We start from the raw sequence: 26650 nt of genomic DNA on the forward strand, positions 1-26650 counted from the left end.
CGTCTCAGCCCCAAGAGTGTCCAGCCTTATGTCTTCTGCCGCTGGGGCTGTAGATGTGGTCAATCCTGGTTGCATGCCAGTCCCTGAACGCATTTTGGAAGAATTTCTCTCTGTTTTGCCCTGCTTGTTTCTTCTTTATGTTGGAAATGTATCCTCAGAATGGGTCTGAGCTGATTTTCCCTGCTGGTTTTAGGCCGCTTTACACACACTTGATGCACTTACACAGAGATATCAAGACTTAGCTTTTAAGATGCTTACTAGTCGGATAGATACTTGTGCGATGAACAGGGTCTGGTGAGTCCAGTTGATTGAGCAAGGAGTAGGTCGTGTCCATTCCATATTCGGTTTTCGGAAGGGTATCTGTGCTCATTTCAAACTCGAGTTTTATGCGTCACCCCACCTCACCTTTCCCCTGAAGCAGGCATAAGTGTGTTTTCTAAAAGCGTGACTCTGTTCTGTTTGGGGATTCAGTGCATGGGGAGCGATTTTTACATTCCCTCGATAAGTGATATCATAAGTTTCTTTTTTTGTGGGACCTATTTCACTGAGGATGATCGTACCTAAATCCACTCAGGATGCTGCTACCAGCCTCATGACGTGGATTTCATGGCTGAGTGACACTCCATTGGACCTACGTAGCACCACTTGTCCACTTGTCCACTTGTCTTTGTCCACTTGTCCACTCGTCTTTGTCCACTTGGCTCTTTCCTGGGATATGAAACGTGTACCGGAGTGGAGGTTCTTGTCAAGACAGCAGCCCTCAACTTTGGGGTCCCTGTGTCTGGTTGATTTTTTCATTTTCCCAAGGTCAACGCCCATGTGTGGAAGTGCCCTATGCTCTGTGGTTCTGTGTTTTCCATGGTTTGGGAAAGAGGATACACTTGTGAAGATTGGCTGTTGGCCATTGACATCCCGCCCATCAGCTTAACAAGGCTCCCTTGACTCCGTGGGCTGTCCTGCCTTTCTGGTTTTTAGACTTTTTTCGCCTGGCCCTTTTGCCCCGGGGGGGGGGCGAGAGATTTCTTTGTAGTGCTGATTTGCTCTCCCAGGTTGCTTGGTTGGCCAAAAAGGGCGTATGCGTTTTTTCCTGAATATATTCAGGAAAAAACGCATACGCCCTTTTTGGCCAACCGCATCATTGTCCACGTTCTGGCGCTTTTCATGTGCTATCGGGGCCATTCCGATGTACCCGTTGACATCCGTTTCCTGCAGTTCTGCCTTGCGTTCAGCGCCTCTTCGTAGCCTGACCTCAATATATTTTGGGGCGATAGTTATCGTTTAGAACTCTGCAGGTTTGGGAAGTGCAGTGCCCCTGAGCTCCATTTCCCAAGTCGCTTTTTTGTGAGTGGGACGCAACACGGCTGGATGGCTTCACGCCCTATTGTCGATCCGGGGTGGCAGGCTGAACCGCTGGTGAACTCTTCTTCGTGATGGGAAATGAGAGTGACATGTGCCCGACCAAACACCTCCAGCGAGTCTCTCATTGGTTCCCCCTCTTGCAGTTCATCCTGCGGACAAATTGCAGACGGTACGAAAGAGGCATGGAAAGGCGCCGAGTCTCCAAGTGGGGAGATTGTTAGTAAGGGGGCCTGAATGGAGAACACGAGCACCAGGAGATGAAAACTGAGGTGAGTTTCAGAAAGCTTTCCCGATCCCACGGTGTAGCATCCGCTGGGTTTCCAATGAGTGCTTTCGCTGTCGGAAGATTGCGTTGAACCTGGAGAGTTGGGACCCATGGAATGGGGAGCACGCAGGATTCCTTTCAAGGGTCTGCATTTGCTTTCCCAACCTCACCAATCGTCTCAGCCCCAAGAGTGTCCAGCCTTATGTCTTCTGCCGCTGGGGCTGTAGATGTGGTCAATCCTGGTTGCATGCCAGTCCCTGAACGCATTTTGGAAGAATTTCTCTCTGTTTTGCCCTGCTTGTTTCTTCTTTATGTTGGAAATGTATCCTCAGAATGGGTCTGAGCTGATTTTCCCTGCTGGTTTTAGGCCGCTTTACACACACTTGATGCACTTACACAGAGATATCAAGACTTAGCTTTTAAGATGCTTACTAGTCGGATAGATACTTGTGCGATGAACAGGGTCTGGTGAGTCCAGTTGATTGAGCAAGGAGTAGGTCGTGTCCATTCCATATTCGGTTTTCGGAAGGGTATCTGTGCTCATTTCAAACTCGAGTTTTATGCGTCACCCCACCTCACCTTTCCCCTGAAGCAGGCATAAGTGTGTTTTCTAAAAGCGTGACTCTGTTCTGTTTGGGGATTCAGTGCATGGGGAGCGATTTTTACATTCCCTCGATAAGTGATATCATAAGTTTCTTTTTTTGTGGGACTTATTTCACTGAGGATGATCGTACCTAAATCCACTCAGGATGCTGCTACCAGCCTCATGACGTGGATTTCATGGCTGAGTGACACTCCATTGGACCTACGTAGCACCACTTGTCCACTTGTCCACTTGTCTTTGTCCACTTGTCCACTCGTCTTTGTCCACTTGGCTCTTTCCTGGGATATGAAACGTGTACCGGAGTGGAGGTTCTTGTCAAGACAGCAGCCCTCAACTTTGGGGTCCCTGTGTCTGGTTGATTTTTTCATTTTCCCAAGGTCAACGCCCATGTGTGGAAGTGCCCTATGCTCTGTGGTTCTGTGTTTTCCATGGTTTGGGAAAGAGGATACACTTGTGAAGATTGGCTGTTGGCCATTGACATCCCGCCCATCAGCTTAACAAGGCTCCCTTGACTCCGTGGCCTGTCCTGCCTTTCTGGTTTTTATACTTTTTTCGCCTGGCCCTTTTGCCCCGGGGGGGGCGAGAGATTTCTTTGTAGTGCTGATTTGCTCTCCCAGGTTGCTTGGTTGGCCAAAAAGGGCGTATGCGTTTTTTCCTGAATATATTCAGGAAAAAACGCATACGCCCTTTTTGGCCAACCGCATCATTGTCCACGTTCTGGCGCTTTTCATGTGCTATCGGGGCCATTCCGATGTACCCGTTGACATCCGTTTCCTGCAGTTCTGCCTTGCGTTCAGCGCCTCTTCGTAGCCTGACCTCAATATATTTTGGGGCGATAGTTATCGTTTAGAACTCTGCAGGTTTGGGAAGTGCAGTGCCCCTGAGCTCCATTTCCCAAGTCGCTTTTTTGTGAGTGGGACGCAACACGGCTGGATGGCTTCACGCCCTATTGTCGATCCGGGGTGGCAGGCTGAACCGCTGGTGAATTCTTCTTCGTGATGGGAAATGAGAGTGACATGTGCCCGACCAAACACCTCCAGCGAGTCTCTCATTGGTTCCCCCTCTTGCAGTTCATCCTGCGGACAAATTGCAGACGGTATGAAAGAGGCATGGAAAGGCGCCGAGTCTCCAAGTGGGGAGATTGTTAGTAAGGGGGCCTGAATGGAGAACACGAGCACCAGGAGATGAAAACTGAGGTGAGTTTCAGAAAGCTTTCCCGATCCCACGGTGTAGCATCCGCTGGGTTTCCAATGAGTGCTTTCGCTGTCGGAAGATTGCGTTGAACCTGGAGAGTTGGGACCCATGGAATGGGGAGCACGCAGGATTCCTTTCAAGGGTCTGCATTTGCTTTCCCAACCTCACCAATCGTCTCAGCCCCAAGAGTGTCCAGCCTTATGTCTTCTGCCGCTGGGGCTGTAGATGTGGTCAATCCTGGTTGCATGCCAGTCCCTGAACGCATTTTGGAAGAATTTCTCTCTGTTTTGCCCTGCTTGTTTCTTCTTTATGTTGGAAATGTATCCTCAGAATGGGTCTGAGCTGATTTTCCCTGCTGGTTTTAGGCCGCTTTACACACACTTGATGCACTTACACAGAGATATCAAGACTTAGCTTTTAAGATGCTTACTAGTCGGATAGATACTTGTGCGATGAACAGGGTCTGGTGAGTCCAGTTGATTGAGCAAGGAGTAGGTCGTGTCCATTCCATATTCGGTTTTCGGAAGGGTATCTGTGCTCATTTCAAACTCGAGTTTTATGCGTCACCCCACCTCACCTTTCCCCTGAAGCAGGCATAAGTGTGTTTTCTAAAAGCGTGACTCTGTTCTGTTTGGGGATTCAGTGCATGGGGAGCGATTTTTACATTCCCTCGATAAGTGATATCATAAGTTTCTTTTTTTGTGGGACTTATTTCACTGAGGATGATCGTACCTAAATCCACTCAGGATGCTGCTACCAGCCTCATGACGTGGATTTCATGGCTGAGTGACACTCCATTGGACCTACGTAGCACCACTTGTCCACTTGTCCACTTGTCTTTGTCCACTTGTCCACTCGTCTTTGTCCACTTGGCTCTTTCCTGGGATATGAAACGTGTACCGGAGTGGAGGTTCTTGTCAAGACAGCAGCCCTCAACTTTGGGGTCCCTGTGTCTGGTTGATTTTTTCATTTTCCCAAGGTCAACGCCCATGTGTGGAAGTGCCCTATGCTCTGTGGTTCTGTGTTTTCCATGGTTTGGGAAAGAGGATACACTTGTGAAGATTGGCTGTTGGCCGTTGACATCCCGCCCATCAGCTTAACAAGGCTCCCTTGACTCCGTGGGCTGTCCTGCCTTTCTGGTTTTTAGACTTTTTTCGCCTGGCCCTTTTGCCCCGGGGGGGGCGAGAGATTTCTTTGTAGTGCTGATTTGCTCTCCCAGGTTGCTTGGTTGGCCAAAAAGGGCGTATGCGTTTTTTCCTGAATATATTCAGGAAAAAACGCATACGCCCTTTTTGGCCAACCGCATCATTGTCCACGTTCTGGCGCTTTTCATGTGCTATCGGGGCCATTCCGATGTACCCGTTGACATCCGTTTCCTGCAGTTCTGCCTTGCGTTCAGCGCCTCTTCGTAGCCTGACCTCAATATATTTTGGGGCGATAGTTATCGTTTAGAACTCTGCAGGTTTGGGAAGTGCAGTGCCCCTGAGCTCCATTTCCCAAGTCGCTTTTTTGTGAGTGGGACGCAACACGGCTGGATGGCTTCACGCCCTATTGTCGATCCGGGGTGGCAGGCTGAACCGCTGGTGAATTCTTCTTCGTGATGGGAAATGAGAGTGACATGTGCCCGACCAAACACCTCCAGCGAGTCTCTCATTGGTTCCCCCTCTTGCAGTTCATCCTGCGGACAAATTGCAGACGGTACGAAAGAGGCATGGAAAGGCGCCGAGTCTCCAAGTGGGGAGATTGTTAGTAAGGGGGCCTGAATGGAGAACACGAGCACCAGGAGATGAAAACTGAGGTGAGTTTCAGAAAGCTTTCCCGATCCCACGGTGTAGCATCCGCTGGGTTTCCAATGAGTGCTTTCGCTGTCGGAAGATTGCGTTGAACCTGGAGAGTTGGGACCCATGGAATGGGGAGCACGCAGGATTCCTTTCAAGGGTCTGCATTTGCTTTCCCAACCTCACCAATCGTCTCAGCCCCAAGAGTGTCCAGCCTTATGTCTTCTGCCGCTGGGGCTGTAGATGTGGTCAATCCTGGTTGCATGCCAGTCCCTGAACGCATTTTGGAAGAATTTCTCTCTGTTTTGCCCTGCTTGTTTCTTCTTTATGTTGGAAATGTATCCTCAGAATGGGTCTGAGCTGATTTTCCCTGCTGGTTTTAGGCCGCTTTACACACACTTGATGCACTTACACAGAGATATCAAGACTTAGCTTTTAAGATGCTTACTAGTCGGATAGATACTTGTGCGATGAACAGGGTCTGGTGAGTCCAGTTGATTGAGCAAGGAGTAGGTCGTGTCCATTCCATATTCGGTTTTCGGAAGGGTATCTGTGCTCATTTCAAACTCGAGTTTTATGCGTCACCCCACCTCACCTTTCCCCTGAAGCAGGCATAAGTGTGTTTTCTAAAAGCGTGACTCTGTTCTGTTTGGGGATTCAGTGCATGGGGAGCGATTTTTACATTCCCTCGATAAGTGATATCATAAGTTTCTTTTTTTGTGGGACTTATTTCACTGAGGATGATCGTACCTAAATCCACTCAGGATGCTGCTACCAGCCTCATGACGTGGATTTCATGGCTGAGTGACACTCCATTGGACCTACGTAGCACCACTTGTCCACTTGTCCACTTGTCTTTGTCCACTTGTCCACTCGTCTTTGTCCACTTGGCTCTTTCCTGGGATATGAAACGTGTACCGGAGTGGAGGTTCTTGTCAAGACAGCAGCCCTCAACTTTGGGGTCCCTGTGTCTGGTTGATTTTTTCATTTTCCCAAGGTCAACGCCCATGTGTGGAAGTGCCCTATGCTCTGTGGTTCTGTGTTTTCCATGGTTTGGGAAAGAGGATACACTTGTGAAGATTGGCTGTTGGCCATTGACATCCCGCCCATCAGCTTAACAAGGCTCCCTTGACTCCGTGGGCTGTCCTGCCTTTCTGGTTTTTATACTTTTTTCGCCTGACCCTTTTGCCCCGGGGGGGGGGGCGAGAGATTTCTTTGTAGTGCTGATTTGCTCTCCCAGGTTGCTTGGTTGGCCAAAAAGGGCGTATGCGTTTTTTCCTGAATATATTCAGGAAAAAACGCATACGCCCTTTTTGGCCAACCGCATCATTGTCCACGTTCTGGCGCTTTTCATGTGCTATCGGGGCCATTCCGATGTACCCATTGACATCCGTTTCCTGCAGTTCTGCCTTGCGTTCAGCGCCTCTTCGTAGCCTGACCTCAATATATTTTGGGGCGATAGTTATCGTTTAGAACTCTGCAGGTTTGGGAAGTGCAGTGCCCCTGAGCTCCATTTCCCAAGTCGCTTTTTTGTGAGTGGGACGCAACACGGCTGGATGGCTTCACGCCCTATTGTCGATCCGGGGTGGCAGGCTGAACCGCTGGTGAATTCTTCTTCGTGATGGGAAATGAGAGTGACATGTGCCCGACCAAACACCTCCAGCGAGTCTCTCATTGGTTCCCCCTCTTGCAGTTCATCCTGCGGACAAATTGCAGACGGTACGAAAGAGGCATGGAAAGGCGCCGAGTCTCCAAGTGGGGAGATTGTTAGTAAGGGGGCCTGAATGGAGAACACGAGCACCAGGAGATGAAAACTGAGGTGAGTTTCAGAAAGCTTTCCCGATCCCACGGTGTAGCATCCGCTGGGTTTCCAATGAGTGCTTTCGCTGTCGGAAGATTGCGTTGAACCTGGAGAGTTGGGACCCATGGAATGGGGAGCACGCAGGATTCCTTTCAAGGGTCTGCATTTGCTTTCCCAACCTCACCAATCGTCTCAGCCCCAAGAGTGTCCAGCCTTATGTCTTCTGCCGCTGGGGCTGTAGATGTGGTCAATCCTGGTTGCATGCCAGTCCCTGAACGCATTTTGGAAGAATTTCTCTCTGTTTTGCCCTGCTTGTTTCTTCTTTATGTTGGAAATGTATCCTCAGAATGGGTCTGAGCTGATTTTCCCTGCTGGTTTTAGGCCGCTTTACACACACTTGATGCACTTACACAGAGATATCAAGACTTAGCTTTTAAGATGCTTACTAGTCGGATAGATACTTGTGCGATGAACAGGGTCTGGTGAGTCCAGTTGATTGAGCAAGGAGTAGGTCGTGTCCATTCCATATTCGGTTTTCGGAAGGGTATCTGTGCTCATTTCAAACTCGAGTTTTATGCGTCACCCCACCTCACCTTTCCCCTGAAGCAGGCATAAGTGTGTTTTCTAAAAGCGTGACTCTGTTCTGTTTGGGGATTCAGTGCATGGGGAGCGATTTTTACATTCCCTCGATAAGTGATATCATAAGTTTCTTTTTTTGTGGGACTTATTTCACTGAGGATGATCGTACCTAAATCCACTCAGGATGCTGCTACCAGCCTCATGACGTGGATTTCATGGCTGAGTGACACTCCATTGGACCTACGTAGCACCACTTGTCCACTTGTCTTTGTCCACTTGTCCACTCGTCTTTGTCCACTTGGCTCTTTCCTGGGATATGAAACGTGTACCGGAGTGGAGGTTCTTGTCAAGACAGCAGCCCTCAACTTTGGGGTCCCTGTGTCTGGTTGATTTTTTCATTTTCCCAAGGTCAACGCCCATGTGTGGAAGTGCCCTATGCTCTGTGGTTCTGTGTTTTCCATGGTTTGGGAAAGAGGATACACTTGTGAAGATTGGCTGTTGGCCATTGACATCCCGCCCATCAGCTTAACAAGGCTCCCTTGACTCCGTGGCCTGTCCTGCCTTTCTGGTTTTTAGACTTTTTTCGCCTGGCCCTTTTGCCCCGGGGGGGGGCGAGAGATTTCTTTGTAGTGCTGATTTGCTCTCCCAGGTTGCTTGGTTGGCCAAAAAGGGCGTATGCGTTTTTTCCTGAATATATTCAGGAAAAAACGCATACGCCCTTTTTGGCCAACCGCATCATTGTCCACGTTCTGGCGCTTTTCATGTGCTATCGGGGCCATTCCGATGTACCCGTTGACATCCGTTTCCTGCAGTTCTGCCTTGCGTTCAGCGCCTCTTCGTAGCCTGACCTCAATATATTTTGGGGCGATAGTTATCGTTTAGAACTCTGCAGGTTTGGGAAGTGCAGTGCCCCTGAGCTCCATTTCCCAAGTCGCTTTTTTGTGAGTGGGACGCAACACGGCTGGATGGCTTCACGCCCTATTGTCGATCCGGGGTGGCAGGCTGAACCGCTGGTGAATTCTTCTTCGTGATGGGAAATGAGAGTGACATGTGCCCGACCAAACACCTCCAGCGAGTCTCTCATTGGTTCCCCCTCTTGCAGTTCATCCTGCGGACAAATTGCAGACGGTACGAAAGAGGCATGGAAAGGCGCCGAGTCTCCAAGTGGGGAGATTGTTAGTAAGGGGGCCTGAATGGAGAACACGAGCACCAGGAGATGAAAACTGAGGTGAGTTTCAGAAAGCTTTCCCGATCCCACGGTGTAGCATCCGCTGGGTTTCCAATGAGTGCTTTCGCTGTCGGAAGATTGCGTTGAACCTGGAGAGTTGGGACCCATGGAATGGGGAGCACGCAGGATTCCTTTCAAGGGTCTGCATTTGCTTTCCCAACCTCACCAATCGTCTCAGCCCCAAGAGTGTCCAGCCTTATGTCTTCTGCCGCTGGGGCTGTAGATGTGGTCAATCCTGGTTGCATGCCAGTCCCTGAACGCATTTTGGAAGAATTTCTCTCTGTTTTGCCCTGCTTGTTTCTTCTTTATGTTGGAAATGTATCCTCAGAATGGGTCTGAGCTGATTTTCCCTGCTGGTTTTAGGCCGCTTTACACACACTTGATGCACTTACACAGAGATATCAAGACTTAGCTTTTAAGATGCTTACTAGTCGGATAGATACTTGTGCGATGAACAGGGTCTGGTGAGTCCAGTTGATTGAGCAAGGAGTAGGTCGTGTCCATTCCATATTCGGTTTTCGGAAGGGTATCTGTGCTCATTTCAAACTCGAGTTTTATGCGTCACCCCACCTCACCTTTCCCCTGAAGCAGGCATAAGTGTGTTTTCTAAAAGCGTGACTCTGTTCTGTTTGGGGATTCAGTGCATGGGGAGCGATTTTTACATTCCCTCGATAAGTGATATCATAAGTTTCTTTTTTTGTGGGACTTATTTCACTGAGGATGATCGTACCTAAATCCACTCAGGATGCTGCTACCAGCCTCATGACGTGGATTTCATGGCTGAGTGACACTCCATTGGACCTACGTAGCACCACTTGTCCACTTGTCCACTTGTCTTTGTCCACTTGTCCACTCGTCTTTGTCCACTTGGCTCTTTCCTGGGATATGAAACGTGTACCGGAGTGGAGGTTCTTGTCAAGACAGCAGCCCTCAACTTTGGGGTCCCTGTGTCTGGTTGATTTTTTCATTTTCCCAAGGTCAACGCCCATGTGTGGAAGTGCCCTATGCTCTGTGGTTCTGTGTTTTCCATGGTTTGGGAAAGAGGATACACTTGTGAAGATTGGCTGTTGGCCATTGATATCCCGCCCATCAGCTTAACATGGCTCCCTTGACTCCGTGGCCTGTCCTGCCTTTCTGGTTTTTATACTTTTTTCGCCTGGCCCTTTTGCCCCGGGGGGGGCGAGAGATTTCTTTGTAGTGCTGATTTGCTCTCCCAGGTTGCTTGGTTGGCCAAAAAGGGCGTATGCGTTTTTTCCTGAATATATTCAGGAAAAAACGCATACGCCCTTTTTGGCCAACCGCATCATTGTCCACGTTCTGGCGCTTTTCATGTGCTATCGGGGCCATTCCGATGTACCCGTTGACATCCGTTTCCTGCAGTTCTGCCTTGCGTTCAGCGCCTCTTCGTAGCCTGACCTCAATATATTTTGGGGCGATAGTTATCGTTTAGAACTCTGCAGGTTTGGGAAGTGCAGTGCCCCTGAGCTCCATTTCCCAAGTCGCTTTTTTGTGAGTGGGACGCAACACGGCTGGATGGCTTCACGCCCTATTGTCGATCCGGGGTGGCAGGCTGAACCGCTGGTGAATTCTTCTTCGTGATGGGAAATGAGAGTGACATGTGCCCGACCAAACACCTCCAGCGAGTCTCTCATTGGTTCCCCCTCTTGCAGTTCATCCTGCGGACAAATTGCAGACGGTACGAAAGAGGCATGGAAAGGCGCCGAGTCTCCAAGTGGGGAGATTGTTAGTAAGGGGGCCTGAATGGAGAACACGAGCACCAGGAGATGAAAACTGAGGTGAGTTTCAGAAAGCTTTCCCGATCCCACGGTGTAGCATCCGCTGGGTTTCCAATGAGTGCTTTCGCTGTCGGAAGATTGCGTTGAACCTGGAGAGTTGGGACCCATGGAATGGGGAGCACGCAGGATTCCTTTCAAGGGTCTGCATTTGCTTTCCCAACCTCACCAATCGTCTCAGCCCCAAGAGTGTCCAGCCTTATGTCTTCTGCCGCTGGGGCTGTAGATGTGGTCAATCCTGGTTGCATGCCAGTCCCTGAACGCATTTTGGAAGAATTTCTCTCTGTTTTGCCCTGCTTGTTTCTTCTTTATGTTGGAAATGTATCCTCAGAATGGGTCTGAGCTGATTTTCCCTGCTGGTTTTAGGCCGCTTTACACACACTTGATGCACTTACACAGAGATATCAAGACTTAGCTTTTAAGATGCTTACTAGTCGGATAGATACTTGTGCGATGAACAGGGTCTGGTGAGTCCAGTTGATTGAGCAAGGAGTAGGTCGTGTCCATTCCATATTCGGTTTTCGGAAGGGTATCTGTGCTCATTTCAAACTCGAGTTTTATGCGTCACCCCACCTCACCTTTCCCCTGAAGCAGGCATAAGTGTGTTTTCTAAAAGCGTGACTCTGTTCTGTTTGGGGATTCAGTGCATGGGGAGCGATTTTTACATTCCCTCGATAAGTGATATCATAAGTTTCTTTTTTTGTGGGACTTATTTCACTGAGGATGATCGTACCTAAATCCACTCAGGATGCTGCTACCAGCCTCATGACGTGGATTTCATGGCTGAGTGACACTCCATTGGACCTACGTAGCACCACTTGTCCACTTGTCCACTTGTCTTTGTCCACTTGTCCACTCGTCTTTGTCCACTTGGCTCTTTCCTGGGATATGAAACGTGTACCGGAGTGGAGGTTCTTGTCAAGACAGCAGCCCTCAACTTTGGGGTCCCTGTGTCTGGTTGATTTTTTCATTTTCCCAAGGTCAACGCCCATGTGTGGAAGTGCCCTATGCTCTGTGGTTCTGTGTTTTCCATGGTTTGGGAAAGAGGATACACTTGTGAAGATTGGCTGTTGGCCATTGACATCCCGCCCATCAGCTTAACAAGGCTCCCTTGACTCCGTGGGCTGTCCTGCCTTTCTGGTTTTTAGACTTTTTTCGCCTGGCCCTTTTGCCCCGGGGGGGGCGAGAGATTTCTTTGTAGTGCTGATTTGCTCTCCCAGGTTGCTTGGTTGGCCAAAAAGGGCGTATGCGTTTTTTCCTGAATATATTCAGGAAAAAACGCATACGCCCTTTTTGGCCAACCGCATCATTGTCCACGTTCTGGCGCTTTTCATGTGCTATCGGGGCCATTCCGATGTACCCGTTGACATCCGTTTCCTGCAGTTCTGCCTTGCGTTCAGCGCCTCTTCGTAGCCTGACCTCAATATATTTTGGGGCGATAGTTATCGTTTAGAACTCTGCAGGTTTGGGAAGTGCAGTGCCCCTGAGCTCCATTTCCCAAGTCGCTTTTTTGTGAGTGGGACGCAACACGGCTGGATGGCTTCACGCCCTATTGTCGATCCGGGGTGGCAGGCTGAACCGCTGGTGAATTCTTCTTCGTGATGGGAAATGAGAGTGACATGTGCCCGACCAAACACCTCCAGCGAGTCTCTCATTGGTTCCCCCTCTTGCAGTTCATCCTGCGGACAAATTGCAGACGGTACGAAAGAGGCATGGAAAGGCGCCGAGTCTCCAAGTGGGGAGATTGTTAGTAAGGGGGCCTGAATGGAGAACACGAGCACCAGGAGATGAAAACTGAGGTGAGTTTCAGAAAGCTTTCCCGATCCCACGGTGTAGCATCCGCTGGGTTTCCAATGAGTGCTTTCGCTGTCGGAAGATTGCGTTGAACCTGGAGAGTTGGGACCCATGGAATGGGGAGCACGCAGGATTCCTTTCAAGGGTCTGCATTTGCTTTCCCAACCTCACCAATCGTCTCAGCCCCAAGAGTGTCCAGCCTTATGTCTTCTGCCGCTGGGGCTGTAGATGTGGTCAATCCTGGTTGCATGCCAGTCCCTGAACGCATTTTGGAAGAATTTCTCTCTGTTTTGCCCTGCTTGTTTCTTCTTTATGTTGGAAATGTATCCTCAGAATGGGTCTGAGCTGATTTTCCCTGCTGGTTTTAGGCCGCTTTACACACACTTGATGCACTTACACAGAGATATCAAGACTTAGCTTTTAAGATGCTTACTAGTCGGATAGATACTTGTGCGATGAACAGGGTCTGGTGAGTCCAGTTGATTGAGCAAGGAGTAGGTCGTGTCCATTCCATATTCGGTTTTCGGAAGGGTATCTGTGCTCATTTCAAACTCGAGTTTTATGCGTCACCCCACCTCACCTTTCCCCTGAAGCAGGCATAAGTGTGTTTTCTAAAAGCGTGACTCTGTTCTGTTTGGGGATTCAGTGCATGGGGAGCGATTTTTACATTCCCTCGATAAGTGATATCATAAGTTTCTTTTTTTGTGGGACTTATTTCACTGAGGATGATCGTACCTAAATCCACTCAGGATGCTGCTACCAGCCTCATGACGTGGATTTCATGGCTGAGTGACACTCCATTGGACCTACGTAGCACCACTTGTCCACTTGTCCACTTGTCTTTGTCCACTTGTCCACTCGTCTTTGTCCACTTGGCTCTTTCCTGGGATATGAAACGTGTACCGGAGTGGAGGTTCTTGTCAAGACAGCAGCCCTCAACTTTGGGGTCCCTGTGTCTGGTTGATTTTTTCATTTTCCCAAGGTCAACGCCCATGTGTGGAAGTGCCCTATGCTCTGTGGTTCTGTGTTTTCCATGGTTTGGGAAAGAGGATACACTTGTGAAGATTGGCTGTTGGCCATTGACATCCCGCCCATCAGCTTAACAAGGCTCCCTTGACTCCGTGGGCTGTCCTGCCTTTCTGGTTTTTATACTTTTTTCGCCTGACCCTTTTGCCCCGGGGGGGGGGGCGAGAGATTTCTTTGTAGTGCTGATTTGCTCTCCCAGGTTGCTTGGTTGGCCAAAAAGGGCGTATGCGTTTTTTCCTGAATATATTCAGGAAAAAACGCATACGCCCTTTTTGGCCAACCGCATCATTGTCCACGTTCTGGCGCTTTTCATGTGCTATCGGGGCCATTCCGATGTAGCCGTTGACATCCGTTTCCTGCAGTTCTGCCTTGCGTTCAGCGCCTCTTCGTAGCCTGACCTCAATATATTTTGGGGCGATAGTTATCGTTTAGAACTCTGCAGGTTTGGGAAGTGCAGTGCCCCTGAGCTCCATTTCCCAAGTCGCTTTTTTGTGAGTGGGACGCAACACGGCTGGATGGCTTCACGCCCTATTGTCGATCCGGGGTGGCAGGCTGAACCGCTGGTGAATTCTTCTTCGTGATGGGAAATGAGAGTGACATGTGCCCGACCAAACACCTCCAGCGAGTCTCTCATTGGTTCCCCCTCTTGCAGTTCATCCTGCGGACAAATTGCAGACGGTACGAAAGAGGCATGGAAAGGCGCCGAGTCTCCAAGTGGGGAGATTGTTAGTAAGGGGGCCTGAATGGAGAACACGAGCACCAGGAGATGAAAACTGAGGTGAGTTTCAGAAAGCTTTCCCGATCCCACGGTGTAGCATCCGCTGGGTTTCCAATGAGTGCTTTCGCTGTCGGAAGATTGCGTTGAACCTGGAGAGTTGGGACCCATGGAATGGGGAGCACGCAGGATTCCTTTCAAGGGTCTGCATTTGCTTTCCCAACCTCACCAATCGTCTCAGCCCCAAGAGTGTCCAGCCTTATGTCTTCTGCCGCTGGGGCTGTAGATGTGGTCAATCCTGGTTGCATGCCAGTCCCTGAACGCATTTTGGAAGAATTTCTCTCTGTTTTGCCCTGCTTGTTTCTTCTTTATGTTGGAAATGTATCCTCAGAATGGGTCTGAGCTGATTTTCCCTGCTGGTTTTAGGCCGCTTTACACACACTTGATGCACTTACACAGAGATATCAAGACTTAGCTTTTAAGATGCTTACTAGTCGGATAGATACTTGTGCGATGAACAGGGTCTGGTGAGTCCAGTTGATTGAGCAAGGAGTAGGTCGTGTCCATTCCATATTCGGTTTTCGGAAGGGTATCTGTGCTCATTTCAAACTCGAGTTTTATGCGTCACCCCACCTCACCTTTCCCCTGAAGCAGGCATAAGTGTGTTTTCTAAAAGCGTGACTCTGTTCTGTTTGGGGATTCAGTGCATGGGGAGCGATTTTTACATTCCCTCGATAAGTGATATCATAAGTTTCTTTTTTTGTGGGACTTATTTCACTGAGGATGATCGTACCTAAATCCACTCAGGATGCTGCTACCAGCCTCATGACGTGGATTTCATGGCTGAGTGACACTCCATTGGACCTACGTAGCACCACTTGTCCACTTGTCTTTGTCCACTTGTCCACTCGTCTTTGTCCACTTGGCTCTTTCCTGGGATATGAAACGTGTACCGGAGTGGAGGTTCTTGTCAAGACAGCAGCCCTCAACTTTGGGGTCCCTGTGTCTGGTTGATTTTTTCATTTTCCCAAGGTCAACGCCCATGTGTGGAAGTGCCCTATGCTCTGTGGTTCTGTGTTTTCCATGGTTTGGGAAAGAGGATACACTTGTGAAGATTGGCTGTTGGCCATTGACATCCCGCCCATCAGCTTAACAAGGCTCCCTTGACTCCGTGGCCTGTCCTGCCTTTCTGGTTTTTAGACTTTTTTCGCCTGGCCCTTTTGCCCCGGGGGGGGGCGAGAGATTTCTTTGTAGTGCTGATTTGCTCTCCCAGGTTGCTTGGTTGGCCAAAAAGGGCGTATGCGTTTTTTCCTGAATATATTCAGGAAAAAACGCATACGCCCTTTTTGGCCAACCGCATCATTGTCCACGTTCTGGCGCTTTTCATGTGCTATCGGGGCCATTCCGATGTACCCGTTGACATCCGTTTCCTGCAGTTCTGCCTTGCGTTCAGCGCCTCTTCGTAGCCTGACCTCAATATATTTTGGGGCGATAGTTATCGTTTAGAACTCTGCAGGTTTGGGAAGTGCAGTGCCCCTGAGCTCCATTTCCCAAGTCGCTTTTTTGTGAGTGGGACGCAACACGGCTGGATGGCTTCACGCCCTATTGTCGATCCGGGGTGGCAGGCTGAACCGCTGGTGAATTCTTCTTCGTGATGGGAAATGAGAGTGACATGTGCCCGACCAAACACCTCCAGCGAGTCTCTCATTGGTTCCCCCTCTTGCAGTTCATCCTGCGGACAAATTGCAGACGGTACGAAAGAGGCATGGAAAGGCGCCGAGTCTCCAAGTGGGGAGATTGTTAGTAAGGGGGCCTGAATGGAGAACACGAGCACCAGGAGATGAAAACTGAGGTGAGTTTCAGAAAGCTTTCCCGATCCCACGGTGTAGCATCCGCTGGGTTTCCAATGAGTGCTTTCGCTGTCGGAAGATTGCGTTGAACCTGGAGAGTTGGGACCCATGGAATGGGGAGCACGCAGGATTCCTTTCAAGGGTCTGCATTTGCTTTCCCAACCTCACCAATCGTCTCAGCCCCAAGAGTGTCCAGCCTTATGTCTTCTGCCGCTGGGGCTGTAGATGTGGTCAATCCTGGTTGCATGCCAGTCCCTGAACGCATTTTGGAAGAATTTCTCTCTGTTTTGCCCTGCTTGTTTCTTCTTTATGTTGGAAATGTATCCTCAGAATGGGTCTGAGCTGATTTTCCCTGCTGGTTTTAGGCCGCTTTACACACACTTGATGCACTTACACAGAGATATCAAGACTTAGCTTTTAAGATGCTTACTAGTCGGATAGATACTTGTGCGATGAACAGGGTCTGGTGAGTCCAGTTGATTGAGCAAGGAGTAGGTCGTGTCCATTCCATATTCGGTTTTCGGAAGGGTATCTGTGCTCATTTCAAACTCGAGTTTTATGCGTCACCCCACCTCACCTTTCCCCTGAAGCAGGCATAAGTGTGTTTTCTAAAAGCGTGACTCTGTTCTGTTTGGGGATTCAGTGCATGGGGAGCGATTTTTACATTCCCTCGATAAGTGATATCATAAGTTTCTTTTTTTGTGGGACTTATTTCACTGAGGATGATCGTACCTAAATCCACTCAGGATGCTGCTACCAGCCTCATGACGTGGATTTCATGGCTGAGTGACACTCCATTGGACCTACGTAGCACCACTTGTCCACTTGTCCACTTGTCTTTGTCCACTTGTCCACTCGTCTTTGTCCACTTGGCTCTTTCCTGGGATATGAAACGTGTACCGGAGTGGAGGTTCTTGTCAAGACAGCAGCCCTCAACTTTGGGGTCCCTGTGTCTGGTTGATTTTTTCATTTTCCCAAGGTCAACGCCCATGTGTGGAAGTGCCCTATGCTCTGTGGTTCTGTGTTTTCCATGGTTTGGGAAAGAGGATACACTTGTGAAGATTGGCTGTTGGCCATTGACATCCCGCCCATCAGCTTAACATGGCTCCCTTGACTCCGTGGCCTGTCCTGCCTTTCTGGTTTTTATACTTTTTTCGCCTGGCCCTTTTGCCCCGGGGGGGGCGAGAGATTTCTTTGTAGTGCTGATTTGCTCTCCCAGGTTGCTTGGTTGGCCAAAAAGGGCGTATGCGTTTTTTCCTGAATATATTCAGGAAAAAACGCATACGCCCTTTTTGGCCAACCGCATCATTGTCCACGTTCTGGCGCTTTTCATGTGCTATCGGGGCCATTCCGATGTACCCGTTGACATCCGTTTCCTGCAGTTCTGCCTTGCGTTCAGCGCCTCTTCGTAGCCTGACCTCAATATATTTTGGGGCGATAGTTATCGTTTAGAACTCTGCAGGTTTGGGAAGTGCAGTGCCCCTGAGCTCCATTTCCCAAGTCGCTTTTTTGTGAGTGGGACGCAACACGGCTGGATGGCTTCACGCCCTATTGTCGATCCGGGGTGGCAGGCTGAACCGCTGGTGAATTCTTCTTCGTGATGGGAAATGAGAGTGACATGTGCCCGACCAAACACCTCCAGCGAGTCTCTCATTGGTTCCCCCTCTTGCAGTTCATCCTGCGGACAAATTGCAGACGGTACGAAAGAGGCATGGAAAGGCGCCGAGTCTCCAAGTGGGGAGATTGTTAGTAAGGGGGCCTGAATGGAGAACACGAGCACCAGGAGATGAAAACTGAGGTGAGTTTCAGAAAGCTTTCCCGATCCCACGGTGTAGCATCCGCTGGGTTTCCAATGAGTGCTTTCGCTGTCGGAAGATTGCGTTGAACCTGGAGAGTTGGGACCCATGGAATGGGGAGCACGCAGGATTCCTTTCAAGGGTCTGCATTTGCTTTCCCAACCTCACCAATCGTCTCAGCCCCAAGAGTGTCCAGCCTTATGTCTTCTGCCGCTGGGGCTGTAGATGTGGTCAATCCTGGTTGCATGCCAGTCCCTGAACGCATTTTGGAAGAATTTCTCTCTGTTTTGCCCTGCTTGTTTCTTCTTTATGTTGGAAATGTATCCTCAGAATGGGTCTGAGCTGATTTTCCCTGCTGGTTTTAGGCCGCTTTACACACACTTGATGCACTTACACAGAGATATCAAGACTTAGCTTTTAAGATGCTTACTAGTCGGATAGATACTTGTGCGATGAACAGGGTCTGGTGAGTCCAGTTGATTGAGCAAGGAGTAGGTCGTGTCCATTCCATATTCGGTTTTCGGAAGGGTATCTGTGCTCATTTCAAACTCGAGTTTTATGCGTCACCCCACCTCACCTTTCCCCTGAAGCAGGCATAAGTGTGTTTTCTAAAAGCGTGACTCTGTTCTGTTTGGGGATTCAGTGCATGGGGAGCGATTTTTACATTCCCTCGATAAGTGATATCATAAGTTTCTTTTTTTGTGGGACTTATTTCACTGAGGATGATCGTACCTAAATCCACTCAGGATGCTGCTACCAGCCTCATGACGTGGATTTCATGGCTGAGTGACACTCCATTGGACCTACGTAGCACCACTTGTCCACTTGTCTTTGTCCACTTGTCCACTCGTCTTTGTCCACTTGGCTCTTTCCTGGGATATGAAACGTGTACCGGAGTGGAGGTTCTTGTCAAGACAGCAGCCCTCAACTTTGGGGTCCCTGTGTCTGGTTGATTTTTTCATTTTCCCAAGGTCAACGCCCATGTGTGGAAGTGCCCTATGCTCTGTGGTTCTGTGTTTTCCATGGTTTGGGAAAGAGGATACACTTGTGAAGATTGGCTGTTGGCCATTGACATCCCGCCCATCAGCTTAACAAGGCTCCCTTGACTCCGTGGCCTGTCCTGCCTTTCTGGTTTTTAGACTTTTTTCGCCTGACCCTTTTGCCCCGGGGGGGGGGGGCGAGAGATTTCTTTGTAGTGCTGATTTGCTCTCCCAGGTTGCTTGGTTGGCCAAAAAGGGCGTATGCGTTTTTTCCTGAATATATTCAGGAAAAAACGCATACGCCCTTTTTGGCCAACCGCATCATTGTCCACGTTCTGGCGCTTTTCATGTGCTATCGGGGCCATTCCGATGTACCCGTTGACATCCGTTTCCTGCAGTTCTGCCTTGCGTTCAGCGCCTCTTCGTAGCCTGACCTCAATATATTTTGGGGCGATAGTTATCGTTTAGAACTCTGCAGGTTTGGGAAGTGCAGTGCCCCTGAGCTCCATTTCCCAAGTCGCTTTTTTGTGAGTGGGACGCAACACGGCTGGATGGCTTCACGCCCTATTGTCGATCCGGGGTGGCAGGCTGAACCGCTGGTGAATTCTTCTTCGTGATGGGAAATGAGAGTGACATGTGCCCGACCAAACACCTCCAGCGAGTCTCTCATTGGTTCCCCCTCTTGCAGTTCATCCTGCGGACAAATTGCAGACGGTACGAAAGAGGCATGGAAAGGCGCCGAGTCTCCAAGTGGGGAGATTGTTAGTAAGGGGGCCTGAATGGAGAACACGAGCACCAGGAGATGAAAACTGAGGTGAGTTTCAGAAAGCTTTCCCGATCCCACGGTGTAGCATCCGCTGGGTTTCCAATGAGTGCTTTCGCTGTCGGAAGATTGCGTTGAACCTGGAGAGTTGGGACCCATGGAATGGGGAGCACGCAGGATTCCTTTCAAGGGTCTGCATTTGCTTTCCCAACCTCACCAATCGTCTCAGCCCCAAGAGTGTCCAGCCTTATGTCTTCTGCCGCTGGGGCTGTAGATGTGGTCAATCCTGGTTGCATGCCAGTCCCTGAACGCATTTTGGAAGAATTTCTCTCTGTTTTGCCCTGCTTGTTTCTTCTTTATGTTGGAAATGTATCCTCAGAATGGGTCTGAGCTGATTTTCCCTGCTGGTTTTAGGCCGCTTTACACACACTTGATGCACTTACACAGAGATATCAAGACTTAGCTTTTAAGATGCTTACTAGTCGGATAGATACTTGTGCGATGAACAGGGTCTGGTGAGTCCAGTTGATTGAGCAAGGAGTAGGTCGTGTCCATTCCATATTCGGTTTTCGGAAGGGTATCTGTGCTCATTTCAAACTCGAGTTTTATGCGTCACCCCACCTCACCTTTCCCCTGAAGCAGGCATAAGTGTGTTTTCTAAAAGCGTGACTCTGTTCTGTTTGGGGATTCAGTGCATGGGGAGCGATTTTTACATTCCCTCGATAAGTGATATCATAAGTTTCTTTTTTTGTGGGACTTATTTCACTGAGGATGATCGTACCTAAATCCACTCAGGATGCTGCTACCAGCCTCATGACGTGGATTTCATGGCTGAGTGACACTCCATTGGACCTACGTAGCACCACTTGTCCACTTGTCCACTTGTCTTTGTCCACTTGTCCACTCGTCTTTGTCCACTTGGCTCTTTCCTGGGATATGAAACGTGTACCGGAGTGGAGGTTCTTGTCAAGACAGCAGCCCTCAACTTTGGGGTCCCTGTGTCTGGTTGATTTTTTCATTTTCCCAAGGTCAACGCCCATGTGTGGAAGTGCCCTATGCTCTGTGGTTCTGTGTTTTCCATGGTTTGGGAAAGAGGATACACTTGTGAAGATTGGCTGTTGGCCATTGACATCCCGCCCATCAGCTTAACATGGCTCCCTTGACTCCGTGGCCTGTCCTGCCTTTCTGGTTTTTATACTTTTTTCGCCTGGCCCTTTTGCCCCGGGGGGGGCGAGAGATTTCTTTGTAGTGCTGATTTGCTCTCCCAGGTTGCTTGGTTGGCCAAAAAGGGCGTATGCGTTTTTTCCTGAATATATTCAGGAAAAAACGCATACGCCCTTTTTGGCCAACCGCATCATTGTCCACGTTCTGGCGCTTTTCATGTGCTATCGGGGCCATTCCGATGTACCCGTTGACATCCGTTTCCTGCAGTTCTGCCTTGCGTTCAGCGCCTCTTCGTAGCCTGACCTCAATATATTTTGGGGCGATAGTTATCGTTTAGAACTCTGCAGGTTTGGGAAGTGCAGTGCCCCTGAGCTCCATTTCCCAAGTCGCTTTTTTGTGAGTGGGACGCAACACGGCTGGATGGCTTCACGCCCTATTGTCGATCCGGGGTGGCAGGCTGAACCGCTGGTGAATTCTTCTTCGTGATGGGAAATGAGAGTGACATGTGCCCGACCAAACACCTCCAGCGAGTCTCTCATTGGTTCCCCCTCTTGCAGTTCATCCTGCGGACAAATTGCAGACGGTACGAAAGAGGCATGGAAAGGCGCCGAGTCTCCAAGTGGGGAGATTGTTAGTAAGGGGGCCTGAATGGAGAACACGAGCACCAGGAGATGAAAACTGAGGTGAGTTTCAGAAAGCTTTCCCGATCCCACGGTGTAGCATCCGCTGGGTTTCCAATGAGTGCTTTCGCTGTCGGAAGATTGCGTTGAACCTGGAGAGTTGGGACCCATGGAATGGGGAGCACGCAGGATTCCTTTCAAGGGTCTGCATTTGCTTTCCCAACCTCACCAATCGTCTCAGCCCCAAGAGTGTCCAGCCTTATGTCTTCTGCCGCTGGGGCTGTAGATGTGGTCAATCCTGGTTGCATGCCAGTCCCTGAACGCATTTTGGAAGAATTTCTCTCTGTTTTGCCCTGCTTGTTTCTTCTTTATGTTGGAAATGTATCCTCAGAATGGGTCTGAGCTGATTTTCCCTGCTGGTTTTAGGCCGCTTTACACACACTTGATGCACTTACACAGAGATATCAAGACTTAGCTTTTAAGATGCTTACTAGTCGGATAGATACTTGTGCGATGAACAGGGTCTGGTGAGTCCAGTTGATTGAGCAAGGAGTAGGTCGTGTCCATTCCATATTCGGTTTTCGGAAGGGTATCTGTGCTCATTTCAAACTCGAGTTTTATGCGTCACCCCACCTCACCTTTCCCCTGAAGCAGGCATAAGTGTGTTTTCTAAAAGCGTGACTCTGTTCTGTTTGGGGATTCAGTGCATGGGGAGCGATTTTTACATTCCCTCGATAAGTGATATCATAAGTTTCTTTTTTTGTGGGACTTATTTCACTGAGGATGATCGTACCTAAATCCACTCAGGATGCTGCTACCAGCCTCATGACGTGGATTTCATGGCTGAGTGACACTCCATTGGACCTACGTAGCACCACTTGTCCACTTGTCTTTGTCCACTTGTCCACTCGTCTTTGTCCACTTGGCTCTTTCCTGGGATATGAAACGTGTACCGGAGTGGAGGTTCTTGTCAAGACAGCAGCCCTCAACTTTGGGGTCCCTGTGTCTGGTTGATTTTTTCATTTTCCCAAGGTCAACGCCCATGTGTGGAAGTGCCCTATGCTCTGTGGTTCTGTGTTTTCCATGGTTTGGGAAAGAGGATACACTTGTGAAGATTGGCTGTTGGCCATTGACATCCCGCCCATCAGCTTAACAAGGCTCCCTTGACTCCGTGGCCTGTCCTGCCTTTCTGGTTTTTAGACTTTTTTCGCCTGACCCTTTTGCCCCGGGGGGGGGGGGCGAGAGATTTCTTTGTAGTGCTGATTTGCTCTCCCAGGTTGCTTGGTTGGCCAAAAAGGGCGTATGCGTTTTTTCCTGAATATATTCAGGAAAAAACGCATACGCCCTTTTTGGCCAACCGCATCATTGTCCACGTTCTGGCGCTTTTCATGTGCTATCGGGGCCATTCCGATGTACCCGTTGACATCCGTTTCCTGCAGTTCTGCCTTGCGTTCAGCGCCTCTTCGTAGCCTGACCTCAATATATTTTGGGGCGATAGTTATCGTTTAGAACTCTGCAGGTTTGGGAAGTGCAGTGCCCCTGAGCTCCATTTCCCAAGTCGCTTTTTTGTGAGTGGGACGCAACACGGCTGGATGGCTTCACGCCCTATTGTCGATCCGGGGTGGCAGGCTGAACCGCTGGTGAATTCTTCTTCGTGATGGGAAATGAGAGTGACATGTGCCCGACCAAACACCTCCAGCGAGTCTCTCATTGGTTCCCCCTCTTGCAGTTCATCCTGCGGACAAATTGCAGACGGTACGAAAGAGGCATGGAAAGGCGCCGAGTCTCCAAGTGGGGAGATTGTTAGTAAGGGGGCCTGAATGGAGAACACGAGCACCAGGAGATGAAAACTGAGGTGAGTTTCAGAAAGCTTTCCCGATCCCACGGTGTAGCATCCGCTGGGTTTCCAATGAGTGCTTTCGCTGTCGGAAGATTGCGTTGAACCTGGAGAGTTGGGACCCATGGAATGGGGAGCACGCAGGATTCCTTTCAAGGGTCTGCATTTGCTTTCCCAACCTCACCAATCGTCTCAGCCCCAAGAGTGTCCAGCCTTATGTCTTCTGCCGCTGGGGCTGTAGATGTGGTCAATCCTGGTTGCATGCCAGTCCCTGAACGCATTTTGGAAGAATTTCTCTCTGTTTTGCCCTGCTTGTTTCTTCTTTATGTTGGAAATGTATCCTCAGAATGGGTCTGAGCTGATTTTCCCTGCTGGTTTTAGGCCGCTTTACACACACTTGATGCACTTACACAGAGATATCAAGACTTAGCTTTTAAGATGCTTACTAGTCGGATAGATACTTGTGCGATGAACAGGGTCTGGTGAGTCCAGTTGATTGAGCAAGGAGTAGGTCGTGTCCATTCCATATTCGGTTTTCGGAAGGGTATCTGTGCTCATTTCAAACTCGAGTTTTATGCGTCACCCCACCTCACCTTTCCCCTGAAGCAGGCATAAGTGTGTTTTCTAAAAGCGTGACTCTGTTCTGTTTGGGGATTCAGTGCATGGGGAGCGATTTTTACATTCCCTCGATAAGTGATATCATAAGTTTCTTTTTTTGTGGGACTTATTTCACTGAGGATGATCGTACCTAAATCCACTCAGGATGCTGCTACCAGCCTCATGACGTGGATTTCATGGCTGAGTGACACTCCATTGGACCTACGTAGCACCACTTGTCCACTTGTCTTTGTCCACTTGTCCACTCGTCTTTGTCCACTTGGCTCTTTCCTGGGATATGAAACGTGTACCGGAGTGGAGGTTCTTGTCAAGACAGCAGCCCTCAACTTTGGGGTCCCTGTGTCTGGTTGATTTTTTCATTTTCCCAAGGTCAACGCCCATGTGTGGAAGTGCCCTATGCTCTGTGGTTCTGTGTTTTCCATGGTTTGGGAAAGAGGATACACTTGTGAAGATTGGCTGTTGGCCATTGACATCCCGCCCATCAGCTTAACAAGGCTCCCTTGACTCCGTGGCCTGTCCTGCCTTTCTGGTTTTTAGACTTTTTTCGCCTGGCCCTTTTGCCCCGGGGGGGGGCGAGAGATTTCTTTGTAGTGCTGATTTGCTCTCCCAGGTTGCTTGGTTGGCCAAAAAGGGCGTATGCGTTTTTTCCTGAATATATTCAGGAAAAAACGCATACGCCCTTTTTGGCCAACCGCATCATTGTCCACGTTCTGGCGCTTTTCATGTGCTATCGGGGCCATTCCGATGTACCCGTTGACATCCGTTTCCTGCAGTTCTGCCTTGCGTTCAGCGCCTCTTCGTAGCCTGACCTCAATATATTTTGGGGCGATAGTTATCGTTTAGAACTCTGCAGGTTTGGGAAGTGCAGTGCCCCTGAGCTCCATTTCCCAAGTCGCTTTTTTGTGAGTGGGACGCAACACGGCTGGATGGCTTCACGCCCTATTGTCGATCCGGGGTGGCAGGCTGAACCGCTGGTGAATTCTTCTTCGTGATGGGAAATGAGAGTGACATGTGCCCGACCAAACACCTCCAGCGAGTCTCTCATTGGTTCCCCCTCTTGCAGTTCATCCTGCGGACAAATTGCAGACGGTACGAAAGAGGCATGGAAAGGCGCCGAGTCTCCAAGTGGGGAGATTGTTAGTAAGGGGGCCTGAATGGAGAACACGAGCACCAGGAGATGAAAACTGAGGTGAGTTTCAGAAAGCTTTCCCGATCCCACGGTGTAGCATCCGCTGGGTTTCCAATGAGTGCTTTCGCTGTCGGAAGATTGCGTTGAACCTGGAGAGTTGGGACCCATGGAATGGGGAGCACGCAGGATTCCTTTCAAGGGTCTGCATTTGCTTTCCCAACCTCACCAATCGTCTCAGCCCCAAGAGTGTCCAGCCTTATGTCTTCTGCCGCTGGGGCTGTAGATGTGGTCAATCCTGGTTGCATGCCAGTCCCTGAACGCATTTTGGAAGAATTTCTCTCTGTTTTGCCCTGCTTGTTTCTTCTTTATGTTGGAAATGTATCCTCAGAATGGGTCTGAGCTGATTTTCCCTGCTGGTTTTAGGCCGCTTTACACACACTTGATGCACTTACACAGAGATATCAAGACTTAGCTTTTAAGATGCTTACTAGTCGGATAGATACTTGTGCGATGAACAGGGTCTGGTGAGTCCAGTTGATTGAGCAAGGAGTAGGTCGTGTCCATTCCATATTCGGTTTTCGGAAGGGTATCTGTGCTCATTTCAAACTCGAGTTTTATGCGTCACCCCACCTCACCTTTCCCCTGAAGCAGGCATAAGTGTGTTTTCTAAAAGCGTGACTCTGTTCTGTTTGGGGATTCAGTGCATGGGGAGCGATTTTTACATTCCCTCGATAAGTGATATCATAAGTTTCTTTTTTTGTGGGACTTATTTCACTGAGGATGATCGTACCTAAATCCACTCAGGATGCTGCTACCAGCCTCATGACGTGGATTTCATGGCTGAGTGACACTCCATTGGACCTACGTAGCACCACTTGTCCACTTGTCCACTTGTCTTTGTCCACTTGTCCACTCGTCTTTGTCCACTTGGCTCTTTCCTGGGATATGAAACGTGTACCGGAGTGGAGGTTCTTGTCAAGACAGCAGCCCTCAACTTTGGGGTCCCTGTGTCTGGTTGATTTTTTCATTTTCCCAAGGTCAACGCCCATGTGTGGAAGTGCCCTATGCTCTGTGGTTCTGTGTTTTCCATGGTTTGGGAAAGAGGATACACTTGTGAAGATTGGCTGTTGGCCATTGACATCCCGCCCATCAGCTTAACATGGCTCCCTTGACTCCGTGGCCTGTCCTGCCTTTCTGGTTTTTATACTTTTTTCGCCTGGCCCTTTTGCCCCGGGGGGGGCGAGAGATTTCTTTGTAGTGCTGATTTGCTCTCCCAGGTTGCTTGGTTGGCCAAAAAGGGCGTATGCGTTTTTTCCTGAATATATTCAGGAAAAAACGCATACGCCCTTTTTGGCCAACCGCATCATTGTCCACGTTCTGGCGCTTTTCATGTGCTATCGGGGCCATTCCGATGTACCCGTTGACATCCGTTTCCTGCAGTTCTGCCTTGCGTTCAGCGCCTCTTCGTAGCCTGACCTCAATATATTTTGGGGCGATAGTTATCGTTTAGAACTCTGCAGGTTTGGGAAGTGCAGTGCCCCTGAGCTCCATTTCCCAAGTCGCTTTTTTGTGAGTGGGACGCAACACGGCTGGATGGCTTCACGCCCTATTGTCGATCCGGGGTGGCAGGCTGAACCGCTGGTGAATTCTTCTTCGTGATGGGAAATGAGAGTGACATGTGCCCGACCAAACACCTCCAGCGAGTCTCTCATTGGTTCCCCCTCTTGCAGTTCATCCTGCGGACAAATTGCAGACGG

Source organism: Kogia breviceps, chromosome 3 (assembly GCF_026419965.1).
Source record: "Kogia breviceps isolate mKogBre1 chromosome 3, mKogBre1 haplotype 1, whole genome shotgun sequence".
In the NCBI taxonomy this organism is placed as follows: domain Eukaryota; kingdom Metazoa; phylum Chordata; class Mammalia; order Artiodactyla; family Physeteridae; genus Kogia; species Kogia breviceps.